Genomic DNA, 17,555 nt, shown 5'->3' on the forward strand with positions numbered 1-17,555 from the left:
TCCTCAAATCACAGTATCAAAGAACACAAGGTGGACATTCAAACAGGGAGACTGCAAACAGCTGTGTTCAATGTTCCAAAAACATTGATAAAGTCAGCTATTTAACACCCCCAAACACACTTGCTGTTATATCCGTTAGAGCTCTTTTTCTTTTTTTTTCCCCCTCTCTTTTTTACAATAAAATTTACACATCTTGGATTTTATTACTCCTTAGTGCTTATTACTTTCTTGGGGGGGGGGGAAGAATACAATCAAATATGGCAAAACAAAGCTGTCAGTCAATACCAAGGATAGACATAGCACATGGTGTAGAACAGAGTACAAGTTTATCAACAATGGTTATCAACGTTGTCCCTTGTTTCCTTAAAAAGAATTGTCTTTCTTATTAGATATTATAAAGTTGGACAAAACAGTAGAGAACAAGACCAATAAAACTTAGGCATTGTAAACATTACAGGACTTCCAAAGAAGACAATAGTCAAACCAGAATGGGTATCTTAGTGAATCTTATTGTCTTCAAAGTAGTTGCCTATGTCTTCAAACTTGATACTATCATATAGAATGGAACAGAGTCTAATCAGTCAAAACAAGATCGTGGGAGTACTACAGGACTTCAAAACAAGTTAATAGGAAATCGAAAAGAGTTACTATTTATATATCCTAATTTTTTTGAATTTTTTCTTTAATTAAGACAAACATAAGAAATGACTACATAATTTTTTTTGAAACAATAAGGGGGAGATTGAGATAAAACAGGACATAACAATATAACAATAGAGGTCACAGCATGACTGTTTCAACAACCTAGTACTTCACCACCTTATAACCTGACTTAATAGTAGTTACCATAGTGTCTTTTTCCTTGAAATATTTGGATAAAACTTCATATACTCTAGCTTCAAATATTTTCATATCAAGAAGCCCAGAATAAAGCCTTTCTAATTAATGAGTGAAAACTTTATAAGGCTTCAAGGCCACCTAATGGGGAATCATGATTACCACATATTTTTATATATTTGAATCATTATTTACATTAGGGAAACTATTCGGTATTCACACATGCGAGATCGATTTATTTCACTAATGAGTATGGTCTCAAGCTGCGCCCATTTATTGATAAATATCTCAATGTGATCCTTCTTTATAGCTGAATAATACTCCATTGTATAGAAATACCACAACTTTTTTATCCATTCCTCAGTTGATGGGCACTTGGGTTGTTTCCAAGATCTGGCGATTACAAATTGTGCTGCTATAAACATAGGTGCACATATATCACTGTGGTATGATGCTTTCAGTTCTTCTGGGAATATGCCTAGAAGTGGAATAGCTGGAATAAATGGGATTTCCAGTCCCAACTTTTTGAGAAATCTCCAGACAGATCTCCACAAAGGCTGTACCAGTCTACACTCCCACCAGCAGTGCAGGGGAGTTCCTTTTTCCCCACAGCCTCTCCAGCATTTGTTGTCGGTTTTCTTGATCCTGGCCATTCTTTCAGGAGTGAGATGGTATCTCAGTGTGGTTTTAATTTGCATTTCTCTAATGACCAATGATGATGAGCATTTTTTCATGTATTTATTTGCCATTTGCAATTTCTTCATCTGAGAATTGCATATTCATCTCAGATGCCCATTTTTGGATTGGATCTTTGAATTTCGGAGGTCTGAGTTTCTTTAATTCTTTATATGTTTTAGACAAGAGGCCCTTGTCTGAGAGAGAGTTCACTAAAATCTTTTCCCAGTTTGTGGGTTTTCTTTTCACTATGCTGGAGATTTCTTTTGACATGCAGAAACTTTTTAATAAGAAGTGGTCCCAGTTATTGATTCTGGGAAGTATTTCCCGTGCAGTTTGAGTCCTGTTCATGAATTCTTTACCTACTCCTATGTCTCCAAGGTTTCTACCTATTTTGTCTTCCAATAGATTTAGTGTTTCTGTTTTAATATTCAGATCTTTGACCCATTTAGATTTTAATTTAGTACATGGTGATAGACATGGGTCTAGCTTTAGTTTTCGGCAAATGGAGAGCCAGTTTTTCCAGCACCATTTATTAAAGAGACTGTCGTTCTTCCAGTGAACCTGCTTGGCTCCTTTATCAAAAATAAGGTGGTTGAGTGTGTTCGTAGTTGTGGTTGTATCTTCTAATCTATTCCACTGATCTTCGGCTCTGTTTTGATTCCAATACCATGTTGATTTTACTACTGTTGCTTTGTAGTATAACTTCAAGTCAGGGATTGTGATGCCTCCTGCTTTGTCTTTGCTGCTTAGAATTGCCTTTGCGATTCTAGGTCTCTTCTGGTTCCAGATGAAATTTAGGAGTGATTTCTCTAGATCTATAAGGTATGTTGATGGTATTTCTATTGGGATTGCATTGAATCTGTATAACAGTTTTGGGAGAATGGCCATTTTCACAATGTTTGTTCTTCCTATCCATGAGCAAGGGATGTCTTTCCATTTTCTGAGATCATCTTCAATTTCCTTTTTCAGTGTATTATAATTTTCACTGTATAAGTCTTTCACTTCTTTCGTAAGAGTAATTCCTAAATATTTCATTTTTTTGCTTGCTAATGTGAATAGTCCAGTTTCTCTTATTTCCCTCTCCGTAATTTTGTTGTTTGTGTATAGGAATGCTATTGATTTCTGAGTATTGATTTTGTATCCAGCCACATTACTGAATTTATTTATTGTATCTAAGAGTATTTTAATGGAGTTTAGGGGGTCTTCTATGTAGAGTATCATGTCATCTGCAAACAATGATAATTTAACTTCTTCTTTTCCTATCTTTACCCCTTTTATTTCTCTTTCTTGCCTAATTGCTCTGGCTAGTACTTCCAGTACTATATTAAATAGGAGTGCTGATAAAGGACATCCTTGTCTTGTACCCGATTTTAAAGTAAAGGCTTTCAATTTTTGGCCATTTAGTATGATGCTGGCTGTTGGTTTGTCATAAATGGCCTTTATTATATTGAGGTAAAGACCATTTATTCCAATTTTCTGTAAAGTTCTTATCATGAGTAAGTGTTGGACCTTATCGAAGGCTTTTTCTGCATCTATAGAGATGATCATGTGATTCTTATTTTTGGCTTTATTGATATGGTGGATTACATTTATTGATTTGCGCATGTTGAACCATCCTTGCATTCCTGGGATGAATCCCACTTGGTCATGGTGTATAATCTTCTTGATGATTTGCTGGATCCTATTTGCCAATATTTTATAGAGGATTTTTGCATCTGTGTTCATTAGGGAGATCGGTCTATAGTTCTCTTTTATAGTTGGGTCTTTCTCAGGTTTTGGTACTAGAGTAATATTTGCTTCCAGGAATGACTTAGGAAGGATTGCTTCCCTTTCAATTTCATTGAATAGTTTGAGGAGTGTCGGCATTAGGTCTTCTTTATATTTCTTGTAGAATTCTGCAGTGAATCCACCTGGGCCTGGGCTCTTCTTGGTGGGCAAGGACCCAATTACATTCTCAATTTCATTAGCAGAGATTGGGTTATTCAACAGTTTTATATCCTCTTGATCTAGGTTTGGTACTTCATATGCTTCTAAGAATCTGTCTATTTCTTCTGTGTTATCAAACTTTTGAGAGTAGAGGTTTTCAAAATAGGTGTTGATGATCCTCTGTATTTCTATTGGGTCTGTAGTGATTTCTCCTTTTTCATTTCTTATTGCATGAATTTGAGCTTTTTCTTTCCTTTTTTTAATAAGGTTGGCTAGGGGCTTATCGATTTTATTTATTCTTTCAAAGAACCAACTGTTTGATTCGTTGATTCTTTGGATTGTTTTCTTAGTCTCTATTGTATTGATTTCTGCTCTGATTTTTATAATTTCCTCTCTTCTTTTGGCTTTGGGCTTGACTTGCTCTTCTTTTTCTAGCTGTTTGAGGTGTAGCATCAAGTTATTTATTTGTATTCGTTCTGTTTTCCTGATGTGGGAACTCAGTGCAATAAATTTTCCTCTCAGAACAGCTTTCATTGCATCCCACAGATTCCGGTAAGTTGTATCTGCATTTTCATTTTCTTTTAGGTATTGTTTAATTTTTTCTTTAATTTCTTCTGTGACCCACTGATTGCTCAAGAGTGTGTTATTTAGTTTCCATGTGTTTGCGGAATTTTTGCAGTACCCTTTGTCATTAATTTCTAATTTCAGAGCGCTATGATCCGATAATATGCAAGGGATGATTTCAACTCTTTTGCATTTGCTTAAATATGTTCTGTGAGCTAATATATGGTCTATTTTAGAAAATGATCCATGTACTGCTGAGAAGAATGTGTATTCTGATGTTGTTGGGTGGAACATTCTGTATATGTCTATCAAACCCATTTGTTCACAGGTGTGATTCAGTTATGTTATTTCTTTGCTCATTTTCTGTCTGGTTGATCTGTCCCTTGGTGTCAGTGGTGTATTAAGGTCTCCTGTTACAATTGTGTTACTGATAATTTGAGTTTTCATTTCTGTTAATAATTGTTTTATATAACTGGGTGCTCTGGAGTTTGGTGCGTATATATTTAAGATAGTTATCTCTTCCTCTTGGAGTTTTCCCCTTACGAGTATGTAGTGACCTTCTTTGTCCTTTATGGTCATTGTTGGTTTAAAGTTCACATTGTCTGCAAACAGAATGGCTACTCCTGCCTTTTTTTGGATTCCTGCTGCATGAAGAATTGTTTTCCATCCTTTGACTTTCAGTCTGTGAGTATCTTTCTGGGTTAGATGGGTTTCCTGTAAACAGCATATGGTTGGATTTTGTTTCTTGATCCATTCTGCTAGTCTGTTTCTTTTGATTGGTGCATTGAGACCATTTACATTAATGGTTATTACTGTTAAATGTTGGTTAATTGTAGGAATGTTATCTCTCTGCTGTTGCATCTTTATCTTTCTGTTCTGTTTAATTATTTGCTTTGCTTAGTGCTTTTTTCCTTTGTGTATCTAAACTGTCTTTCAATATTTTTTGCAGGGTTGGTTTGGTGTTCATGAAGTTCTTCAGCTGTTCTTTGTCATGGAAGTATCGAATTGCACCATCTATTTTGAATGATAGTTTTGCAGGATATATCAGTCTTGGTTGGAAATCATTTTGCTTTAGGATCTGGAATACTTCACTCCATGCTCTTCTTGACTTTATCGTTTGTGCTGAGAAGTCTGCTGTGATTCTGATAGGTTTTCCTTTATAAGTGATTTGTCTTTTCTCTCTGACAGCTTTTAATAATCTATTCTTGTGTTGGATTTCTGGGATGGTGATTATTATATGTCTGGGTGTAATTTTATTTTGGTTATGACTGTTTGGAGTTCTATATGCTTCACTGATCCTGATGTCAGTTTCTGATCTCATGCTTGGGAAATTTTCAGCTATTACTTCTCTAAATATCCTCCTGACATCCTTCATGTTGTCTCCCTCTCTTTCATTAATCCCTATCATTCTTATGTTATTCTTCTTTGCATCGTCTTGCAGTTGTTGAATTGTTGTTTCCTGGTTCCTTGTTATTTTCAAAAGATCTTTCCTTTCCTGTTCACTAGCTGCAATCCTGTCTTCAAGGTCTGAAATTCTATCTTCACTTTCATTAAGGCGGTTTTTACAACTTTCAGTGGAGTTTTTTATTTCCTGTATATCTCTGCGCATCTGCATTATGTATTCTGTTTGTTTCTTATATTGCTCGTCTAGGGATTCTATCTTTTTGTTTAGTTCCTCCAATTTTTTATCTGTGTTTTCCTTAGATATATTTAGAATCTCTTTCATTTCTTTTATCATTTCTTCTTTTATCTGGGAGATTATTTCGAGTTTGAATTTCTTTAAAGCTTCCTGGAGTTGCTTGTCAATTTCAGTGGCTATTGTGTCCGATATATGAGGTGGATGGGATATATTTTCTTCTATATACATCGCTCCTAGGGTTTCTTGAGATGGGCTGGAGGTTTGAGGTTGTAATTTGGTCTTTCGTTTTGTCATTTTCCTATATTTCTGTGTTTCAAGTGTTATTTGAAAGCTTCCTCAGGATCTGTTGAAAATCCCCTTCTATGTTTGGAGCTACTGAGACTCTGGCACCGCGCTACCCCAAGCCATTAGGCCTACAGAACCAGTGGCCCTCCTCTGCCTGCTCAGAACTCCGCAGTTCCAGACAAGCTGGGCCTCAGGGACACTGTGCGCCCACCTGCCCCTTGGAAGCTCCACAGTTCTTCAATCTCAGCCGGGTTAGGGTACTCACCACAGGCCGCAGTGCTTCAGGAACCTGTAGACCCTCCCTGGTTGCAGAGATATCCACAGTCCTCCAGACACATGGAGAGGCCGATGCAGGCACCCCAAATCTGCCCAGCTCCTCCTCTGCAGACCAATGGCCAGGCGCGGCAGCTAAACAGGCTGGGCTAGGCTGGTAGTGTGGGCCAGCCCACCTATCGGGAGCTCAGCAGGTCTCCAAGTGAAGCCGGGAATGGGGAGGCTGATGTGGAAGCCTCAAACCCACCTCTCTCCTTCACTGCACCTGGAAGCCTGAGGGAACTCCAGCAGTCTGGGTGCAGATATCCAGAGTCCTCCAGACACGCAGAGAGGCCAGTGAGGGCACCCCAGATCTGCCCAGCTCCTCCTGTGCAGACCTATGGCCAGGCGCGGCAGCTAAACAGGCTGGGCTAGGCTGGTAGTGTGGGCCAGCCCACCTATCGGAACTCAGCAGGTCTCCAAATGAAGCCGGGAATGGGGAGGCTGATGTGGAAGCCTCAAACCCACCTCTCCCCTTCACTGCACCTGGAAGCCTGAGGGAACTCCAGCAGTCTGGGCGCAGATATCCAGAGTCCTCCAGACACGCAGAGAGGCTGGTGAGGGCACCCCAGATCTGCCCAGCTCCTCCTCTGCAGGCCTATGGCCAGGCGCGGCAGCTAAACAGGCTGGGCTAGGCTGGTAGTGTGGGCCAGCCCACCTATCGGAACTCAGCAGGTCTCCAAATGAAGCCGGGAATGGGGAGGCTGATGTGGAAGCCTCAAACCCACCTCTCCCCTTCACTGCACCTGGAAGCCTGAGGGAACTCCAGCAGTCTGGGCGCAGATATCCAGAGTCCTCCAGACACGCAGAGAGGCTGGTGAGGGCACCCCAGATCTGCCCAGCTCCTCCTCTGCAGGCCTATGGCCAGGCGCGGCAGCTAAACAGGCTGGGCTAGGCTGGTAGTGTGGGCCAGCCCACCTATCGGAACTCAGCAGGTCTCCAAATGAAGCCGGGAATGGGGAGGCTGATGTGGAAGCCTCAAACCCACCTCTCCCCTTCACTGCACCTGGAAGCCTGAGGGAACTCCAGCAGTCTGGGCGCAGATATCCAGAGTCCTCCAGACACGCAGAGAGGCTGGTGAGGGCACCCCAGATCTGCCCAGCTCCTCCTCTGCAGGCCTATGGCCAGGCGCGGCAGCTAAACAGGCTGGGCTAGGCTGGTAGTGTGGGCCAGCCCACCTATGGGGAGCTCAGCAGGTCTCCAAGTGAAGCCGGGAATGGGGAGGCTGATGTGGAAGCCTCAAACCCACCTCTCTCCTTCACTGCACCTGGAAGCCTGAGGGAACTCCAGCAGTCTGGGCGCAGATATCCAGAGTCCTCCAGACACGCAGAGAGGCCAGTGAGGGCACCCCATATCTGCCCAGCTCCTCCTCTGCAGACCTATCCATGTTTGTTATGGATGATTCACAAACTCCTTGAACAGTTTAGAACTATAAACTAGGAGGAGGAAGTAAAAGACAACTATGTAGGCTTTTATAATTTCTCTAAACAGTGCTGTACCCACATTTCTCCTTGGGAAACCCACATTTATACTGTGGGTCAGAGTGGTGAAAAGTGGTATTTCAGGGTCACTTAGAAATACGGCGATGGAGTTTGACAGCCTCTTAGTAGCAAGACCTAGGACTGTTTCCTGTACAGCAAAATTGGAGAAGGAATAGGAAAAAGGAGGAAATTGAGAGAAAGAAAGTAAATTTAAAATTAAAATGAGATAAAGCTTGCAGCTATTCTGATGCTGTTGAATCAGGAACTTTTGGGGGGAGATAAGGCAGGCAGAATGACCTTGTATATTCTAGATTTTTTTTCTAACTTGTAATTTTTCCAAAAGCCCAGTTTTTAAACTGTAAAGCTTGTAGTACATGTGAAGGGCTTTCCATTAGTGGTTATGATCTTGGAATGTTGTGGATTATTCAAAGATAATGTGTCTCTAGAAGAAAAGAAGAGGGAAAATAATTGGTATTTGTTTTCACTGTTTTGCTCCTTAGAAATGTGATTTCTCTGCCATCTGTGTCTGCTTGTGATCCAAGACTTAAAGACTAACTAAACTCAGAGCCCAGCTCCTCTCCCATCCTTCCCTGCTTATAGCAACTGAAGGAAAAATTGCACTATGTCTGGAATGATCTGTTTTGTAAATGTTAGCATCTGCTAAACTTTCACCTCTCAAAAGTACAATGTCACCCAAATTAATGGACCGGATCAAAATTGGGCAGGTGAAATGAAGATATTTCTCAGAAGTACAAATACCCACAAATACATGCTGAGATGTTCACCAGTGTTGACCACCGGAGAAGTGCAAATTAAAACAAAACTCAGATTTCAACTTACCCCAGAAAGAATGGCTTTCACCAAGAAATCAAATAATAGCAAATGCTGGCATGGTTGCAGGGGGAAAGGAAGCCTTCTATATTGTTGGTGCAAAAGTAAACTAGTACAATCACTGTAGAAATCACTGATGAGATCTGTCAAAAAATCCTAAAACTAGCAATTCTATCCAACCTAGATATTCCATTATAAGTATGTTTCCAAAAAAAGATAAAGACATTATATTACAGTGATACATGTATAGCCATGTTTATAGCAGCACACCTCTTAACAGCAAAATTTTGGAAGTGGCCTATATATCTATCAACAGGTGAATGAGTTAAAAATAATGGTATTTACACATGATGACACGCACCACTTCTCTGCCATAGAAAAGGATACATGTGAGTCATACGTAGGGAGATGAATGCATTTTGAGACCTAAACATGAATCATTTGTAAATAGATACAATTTGGAATCACATTAAATGATATGATTCAGAAACACAGGCTTAAATATCACATGGTTTCTCTTATGTGAGAAACCTAAAAGGTAAATGAGTAAAATAAAAGACACATAGTGGACCTAGGGATCTAGATCTTTTTTTTAAATGAGAAGTGAAACAAGAGATGGAGGGAAGAGGGGAGGAGGCAGGGAGTGGAGCTAAAAAAATGAATTAAAATGTTATGTATGGAGTCATTATATACTTCAAAGTTGTACTGATAAAAAATATAATGTGAATAGCTTTTGGCATACAGGGTGGGACAGCGAAAGGGGATCAAAATACATGGTGAACATTTACATTAAAATTAGAATAAAGATCCTTTGCCATTAATCCTCCTCAAAATACTCAGTTTGGGGGGTGGGGGTTTAGCTCAGCGGCATAAGCGCCTGCCTTGAAAGAGGCAGTCGTGAGTTCGAGCCCTGGTACTGATAAAAAGGAAAAAGACAAAAAAAAAAAAAAAAAAAAAAAAAATACTCAGTTTGCTTTGGACACACATAACCTGCCATTCTTCCCACTTTTTAAAACTTTACATTTTAATTAGGATATATTTGTCCTTCATGTTGGTCACACTCATCGTAGGGAAGTTGTGCTCGCACATAACATACTTTGGTTCTTTTTCCCTTTCCGTCTTACCTTCAATGCTTCTTCACTGTCTCATTTACAAAAGCTTCATTTCCATTTTCTTACTTCTATTCTTTTCCCTTTTCATTTCTTCCATCTGTTTCTCATCTGCCTTGTTTCCCTTCCTGTTTGAGCTTCCTGAAGCAGTCCTGTAAGTGCTCTCTCATGAGTGTTTGAATGAGGTGCTATCCAAACTACAACGAACAGGGTTGTTCAGTGTCACCCATCAGAAATGCAAGCTTATGAAAACATGGTGTTTCTGCTTCTGCCTTGTTTGCTGGATCTTCCAATATGTGCTTCTCCAAAGTCATAAACGACCATGAAATATAGAAATTCTTTATTGATTAAGGACATCAAGGCAGCCATAGCAGCACAGCGAAAGGTAATCAAGGAGAAGTCATCCAGAACTGCTGCAGAGAGCAGCAAAGGCAGTGAGAGAAACACTTCCCAAGCAAGAGGGGATATTCTGACAGCGATTAATTACAATGTATTTTGTACCGTAGTAACATTTTAATATAGATATGTGATGTAGTATTTGATCACTCCTTGTAGGTGTGGTAACTCTGCACAAGATAAAATTTAACAATATATTTCCTATTTAAGGCTAATGTTAGCAAACACAGCTATGATTGCTATATTATTGTAGTGACTCAAGTTCCTTTAATATATGTGTGAGTACTCTGGACTAGACCATACTGTATGCAGTGCTAAACTGCTGCTCGAGGAAGCCGCAAAGATTGCTGGTAGCAAAGTGAGCTTATTAACCTGACATCTGTCTTCCTTTGTCAGATTACAGCAAGATTCTGACTTCTGAACATTCAAGTCTCAAACTTGCCCACGTATGAACATTTGATTTTATCGTTTATACTGTACATTTGTCTCAAAGATCCATAAGACCTATGAACGAATACAGCGCACAGACTTTTCCCCAGAAATGAATTCATTCATAAATCAGGGAGCTTCTGCATCAAAAAAAAAAAAAAAAAAAAAAAAAAGTGATCTTAAAATTTTAATCAGGTAGGGAAGGAAATGTTTATGATGCAATGGATGATACACAGGAAATAATATCCCATTGCAACCCATAAAATTATTTGTTATTTTGGGATCCTAATGGTGAATTTATTTATAATTACACTGACTCAAAATATTATTTATGGATTCTGATGCATATTTATCCAGATCCATTTATTCTGCTCATATTTTCCTACTTATCCCATAAAAACCTTTTTTTTTTTTTTCCTCCTTCATGATACTGCTGTGAGAGCATCATCATCATTTCCCCAGCATTTTTCAGGGAATCCTGCTTCTAAGGGCTCTTGTGAGAAAGCTGAGTAGAATCCATTTGCAGGTAAATGCAGGGAAAGACATTTAAACATTACATAACAATGAGGTTTACAGCTGTGACTTTCAGTAAACAGGTAGATTCTGGATGACTTTTTAAATACCCCACATTGGATATTGCTATCTGGATAATTTTCTATGCACTATCAAATCTCCAGGGAACCACAAAAGTCTTGTATTCTTTCCTTAACTGCTCAGGAAAGACTTGGCGAACACTGCACAGCTTGTAGATTCAGCTCTGCACACACAGGGATATACAGTTAGCTCCTGTTTTATTTGTCTGTGTTAAAGCCAACACCTGCACCTTGTTTATAAAGTAACCTGCAAAGCTGAATGAATGAAAGTGATTAAAGAGATGTGTGAGTTTCAATTCACATTGTTTTCATTTCGGCATGCTAATAACTCAAATCAATCAACTTGTTTAGCACAATTGATATTTGAAGGTAACGGGGAACAGAAACTTAGGTTGTGATAGTGTCTGCTTCTATTTAGTTCAACTCTATTTAGTATCCACTGTGTTAGATATTTTCTATGTTTTCTTAGAAATGAAGCAGCTGGGTTCTTTTTATAGATGAATAAACTAAATTTGATGGTTACCAAATATTTTGAATCACTGTGCACGAAAGTGGTTATATTCTATTTCATTTGAATTCCAACCAAATACTCTTTCCATTAGAGCTAAATTTGGTGAGCAGGATAACACACTATAGTTCTTATTTGAAATAGCGAGTGAAGAGAACATTTGTTGTATATCCATTAATATTTTTATTCCTGAGCAATAGTTTTGTTTCCTGAAGTATAAAATTTGGAATATGACTAAAGAGATTTGGATGTGTGCTTGTTAGCCATTAAGCGACTTGAACAAGTTATTTTGAGTTGGTTGTTTCAGTTATCTGTAAATGTAGAAAGAATTATAGTTAGTCCAGGGAAATAATGTCTAGCTTTACAAGCACATGCAACTATACATTATATAGTTAACATTTTATTACATATATATATATATATATATATATATATATATATGCACACAGTGAAGAGTAAGAATTTATAAAGTTATGTGTGAGATATTTTGTTAACTGTTGCTTCTCCCATAACACATTTTTGAAAACAGAGTCATTGGAAATAAATACACAAGTAAATAACAAGTGGATTGCATTCTTGGTTGCCAGCTAATTATTCTTTCTTGCTCCCACACATATGAGAGGACAATTGTGAAAACTTGAATATTGTTAAAATTGTAACATGCTTTAGTAACTTATTCACTGCATCGTTTCTTGGTTTTAATTAGTACGTTTGCAGCACTTAATGATCACCATCACCATGGGGGATTTGCAGAACTGCATAATGCATCTTAATTCTTTTTTTCCCTTCCCCTGCCTGCCCTATAGCCCTTCTTTCCTTTCCCATTTACAAAAGCTCTAGCCCCATTTTCCCTTCGATTCTTATTTCTTTACATCCTGTTTCTCTTCCATCCTCACCCCTTCCCCATCTCTAGTTTCCTATCCCATTTGAATAAATTTGTCCTGCTTCCTCATATCTCTCCTTATTTTTCTTCATGAACCCGTGCTCTACACTCCGTGTTTTGACTCTCAGTACACACATTTCTTTCCCAAATCACACCAGTCCAACACCTGTCCTCATGCTCTGCCACTGAAATTCATCTCTCCATTTGCTGATTCTTATTTGCTTATTTTCATTTTAGATTGATCAGGGTTGCTACTTTCAGCCTTTAGAAACCATCTCCTTTTCCCATTGTTTTATCTTGATTCCCTATGTATCTTTGAGGTCGTTCCCTCTGTTTGTTTGTATATACCCTCCTTGCCTCTTAATACATGGACCTCAGGTCCTCATCAGGAGTTTTCTCCATGGTCTCTCTTACTCAGTATGATCCTTTTCAGTGAGTGTATTTATTGTCTTTGCTGTGGAGCACCCATCTTATCTGGCTTCTTGGAGGTCATCTCAAGTCCGAGTCAGCTCCTCCCTCCCCTGCTGCCATGAAAATAAATTATTTACTCCACTTTTACCACTTCTAATCACACACAAGCATGTACTCATCCAAGGAGGGACAACAGGACAAAGAGTCTGTAATGCTCCCACTCCCTCACTCCTGTCTCTCTTTCCTTTGTCTTCTACCTCATTCATGTCTCTCCTAGACCTCAAACTAAGTGTGGAAAGTAGCAGGATAAGTCTGCTTTTGGACAGAGGAGTAACAGGCAGATTTAGATAATCCTGACAGGAGGATAGCAAGAAAGGAAAAGTTGATGAGCAAGCATAGAACCAGTTCAGTGCATGCTAAGAAAGAAGCGAAAATGAGATAGAGAAATAGATGATGATTCCCAGGTTTTCACATCTCTTCAAGTCTGGATTTCTTTCTTTGAATTCTGTGGTAATCTTTTAAATGAAAATGGGTTCCCTCTATTTTCTTAAGCAGTAGACTGCTCGTGTTACAAGTGAACTAATCTTAACTTGAACTTTCATTTTCCTCTAAATCCTCTTTAATCTCCAAGTCCATGGTAAACTGGAAACCCACATTTTCTGTTATGATTGACTATGATTGACTATGATCTTGATGTGACTTTTCATTTTCCATGTTACTAAATGTATACTAGTAATGATCAGTTTCACAGAAGAAAACAACATAGGCGAGTTATCTTACAGGGCAGCTGGAAATATTTTTAGGGTTTGCTCTGCAGGACAAGACTTAAAACAGATTTTATGTGACATATATAAAATAAAGTTTGTGCAAAATTTGGGAGCACTTCAACTGCAGGTGTTTATCTTCTAAGGCAGCAAAACCTCCCTCTAATAAGGTCTTCTCTAAATATGCAGTCACCTGCATTAAGTGACTGAGATTCTGAACTTCAAATATTAGTGTGCCTGGACTCCCCAGACATGGACAATTCCAGTTAGCACAACATAGAAAGAACAGTCATTATATTTAATCATTTAATGACATAAATATATATCATACACTTCACTCACTAGAAAGGAGTATTTTGACTTTGAACTAGTGTTTTATATCAGAGCAAGGATATAGTGGTTATACAGAATTTACCTACTTAGTTAAATTAGTTAGCTACTACTACTTAGTTGTAGCTCCATAGCCACATGTCTACTTTTTATTTATTTTATTAATATTTTTTTCTTTCTAGGGTATTTGAAGACATATATGACTGAACTAAAGTAAAGACAAGGGTTCCACAAATGTATTGCAATTCAAACTTACACAGACTCCACCAAAATTACATATACACATTTTAGGAAAAGAAAAAAAGTATGATGTTTATTCAATAGATGATATTATCTTTTTTATGGGGAACCCTAGAAGATGTTGAATACAGCAGAAAACCCACTACACTGCGGGCCCTTACAGATGAAGTTGAAAATGTGTGTGCACCATTCTCAGTGGCCAAGATTACCCAAGCAGAAGTTTAACATTTAATAAATGTCTGGAATTTAGTGACCACAATTCAAGTACCTCTTGTAATTATAGCTAACTTGCATTAGACTCATGATGTCTCAGTAAATGTAGTATTACATATAGTTATACAAGTTTTTCTTTTCTTGAAATATGCAGACATTTTTTGCAGACTCTGTATTATTCAGTCTTAAACATACTCTATGAATATGCTCTTCTTTATTATTTGTCCAATAGTCTGTACATAAAATTCATTTCTCAATTCTTTTTGTTATCTTAATGAACACCCCACTGATGGAACATCTAAATATTAGCATAATTACAAGTAACAGATGAAAGTAAACTGGACAGAACATGCTGGAATGACTATCCACTGTAATAATATTTTGTTCTTACATGTAGCCCATGCTACACGTTTTGAGATATGATGATTTTTTTAATGGGGTAAAAGCTCAAAGAACTTTTATGAATTTTAGAATTTACAAACAAGTGTTGGAAGGTAAACAAATAAAACAGTTTTTAAAAATTGTTATTTTACAAAATGTACTGAAACATTTGAAGCATTTTCAGCTACTATGTTTACAAAAGTCTACTTTCCAACTAATATTTATTAAATACATATGAATGTATGTTTAAATGAATGTTTTCATTATCTGTGGCTACTTCAATGAGAATTGTTATGAAGGTGTTTAGCTCCTCAGTGATCTAATGAGAAACAGTAACCATCAAGCATAGGCACAGAGATCTAATCTTTGTCACTTTTCTACATTTTAAAACTTTTCCAATCTGGCTATCACTTCATCATCTACAGGGGTAATTACAAAGGTGGTGAGATGTATACTATCCATAACATATTTATACATAACTGTAACCATAGGAACATGCCTTACAATCAGTGACTGACACTGATTGTAACTGACACTGATTGTAAGGAACTGTTTCCTTTTACACGTGTTGTGGATATTATCAGTGTAAACACTAACATTTCCAAAGATTAACTTTCCTTTTACCTTCACATTAAGGTAGGGTTTCAGCTATGCGATATCATGTTAACCACACCATGCAGTTTTCGGAAGCATAGGCAGTGTCTTAGTTACTTTGTGCTCGTTGCTGAGACAAAATACCTGATGTCCAAGTTGGGAAAGGAAAGGTTTATTTCTTACAGTTTTTGGAGGTTTCAGTCCACACTCAGTTGGCTCCAAGGCAGGCGTGCATGGCTGGGCTGCAGTTCATGGCGGCGGCCAACAGCAAACTCTAACCAGCAAGGAGAAAAACACACCTTCTTCCTGCCATTACATCACATCCTGGCTCCACTCCTATGTGGGTGGAGCACTGACACGATCAATCCAAGCACTATACAATGAACCACCACATATGAACAATGCAAATTCATGAGGCCTGGGGGACACAAACATAAACCATGACAGGCAGTTCATTTTTTTTTTTTTTTTAATGTGTAAATGGTGATGAGTAATGCAATGCCCTGAGGAGAAAAATAAAGCTTGATCACAATATTAAATGCTGTTTACAATTTACATTTTGGGTTGTGTAGAAGAACCCAAACACATTACTTCATTTCAAGTTACAAGTAGAATCTTTCCCAATTGGTGGAATTAACTGGAAGACTTGGTCTGTGTTATAGTCAGCCTCGCCCCCATTCTTGCAGCGGACATGGCTCTACATAGGAAGTGAAGATTGTTTAATTATTGTGAGGACAAAGTATGATGAGGCAAAATTGCATACGATTTAAAACTCTAGAGGTATATATACAATTTGGTTTTTTAATTTTCTGCAAGAAATTATATTGTTGCCAAAACTGCAGTTTTTCCTGTCAGCTTTGAGTCTCAAATAAGACAGAATGTATTACTAAAGGCATTTTATTTACTTCAAATTATTATATTCAATTCATAGCTTTTAAATACATAATATATTTATCCCATAGCAACTGAATACCTATATTATGTAAAGGGCCATTTTAATTGTTGGAAAAGAAATATCTCCTATTGAATAATCATAATATTATTGGATACTATAATTTTTAATAACATTAGTCATAAATTGTAAGGCAGAAGTCTTTTCCACTTAAGATAGTAAGAAACAAATTATGTATCATTAGGTAGATAAGGATAGTATATACGACCTGTAAAATTGACCTAATTGTATTTCTCTCAGTCATTTAGCAAATAAAATAATCTGAGTAATCAGTATAGTATTTCATGTCCTCTTATAAAGTGTCAGAGAGTTTAACAAAAGATCTGTGATGCACTTGAGATTTTCTTAAACAAATTTCCAACAACTGGGCAGCTATCCCACTAAAGAAATTGGTACTAATATATAAAAATGGTATTTATCTTTTTTATGGTTTTCTAGATGAGGTTTGCCTATAAATCTGGTTAACACTTGATGCCTGCTCACTCCAAAGCCAATATTATAAAAGTTTCCTCTATATATTAGATATAATAAGGGTGGTATATTATAGCAACATAATGGAGAGAGAACATGTCTTATTTATTATGGTAATAAGTCAACCCATAAAGTCTAACCTATGTTGGAACTAGAGGATCAAAATATATTTCAAATCAATTTAAAGTAGTGAAACCCACACATTTAAAGTTTATGCTAAATTGGGGTAGGAAATTAACCTGACTGGAATAAAGAGATGCAGTTTTGTCAGTAGTGTGGCAGAGCTGCCAAGTGTTGGATTCACCAATTAAACCTTTAATCACATATCGCCATATTGTAAGTGACAACAAAGAGGTCAAACAGAGAAGCAGCTCCTCCTCCATCCTTCACTGTGTGGGTCACAATTTGAGGTACAGTCAAGGCTCAGGTAGGTCAGCACAATGGGAAAGTGCTGGGCTGTGGAGTGAAGGAAAGGATCTCTGGACTCCTCCTCTGCTCACAGGGGCTCCCCAAGAAGGTGCTCAGGGGGCAGAGGTCTGCAGATGTAGACCTCTGAAGTCCCTAGATGGAGACCTCTAAATACAAGCTGCCAAGGCTGCCTGAACTGAGAACTGGTTTGTGTAAAATCTAGAGACAGGAGGGCTGATGACCTTATGAAGTTTGCCAGAGAAACTTCTGAAATTGCCTGAAAATTCTGAAATTCTGAAAACAACTATGTTTTGACCTGA

The sequence above is a fragment of the Cavia porcellus genome, unplaced genomic scaffold (genome assembly GCF_034190915.1).
Source record: "Cavia porcellus strain 051 isolate PalLab524CR breed Dunkin Hartley unplaced genomic scaffold, mCavPor4.1 scaffold_10, whole genome shotgun sequence".
NCBI lineage: Eukaryota > Metazoa > Chordata > Mammalia > Rodentia > Caviidae > Cavia > Cavia porcellus.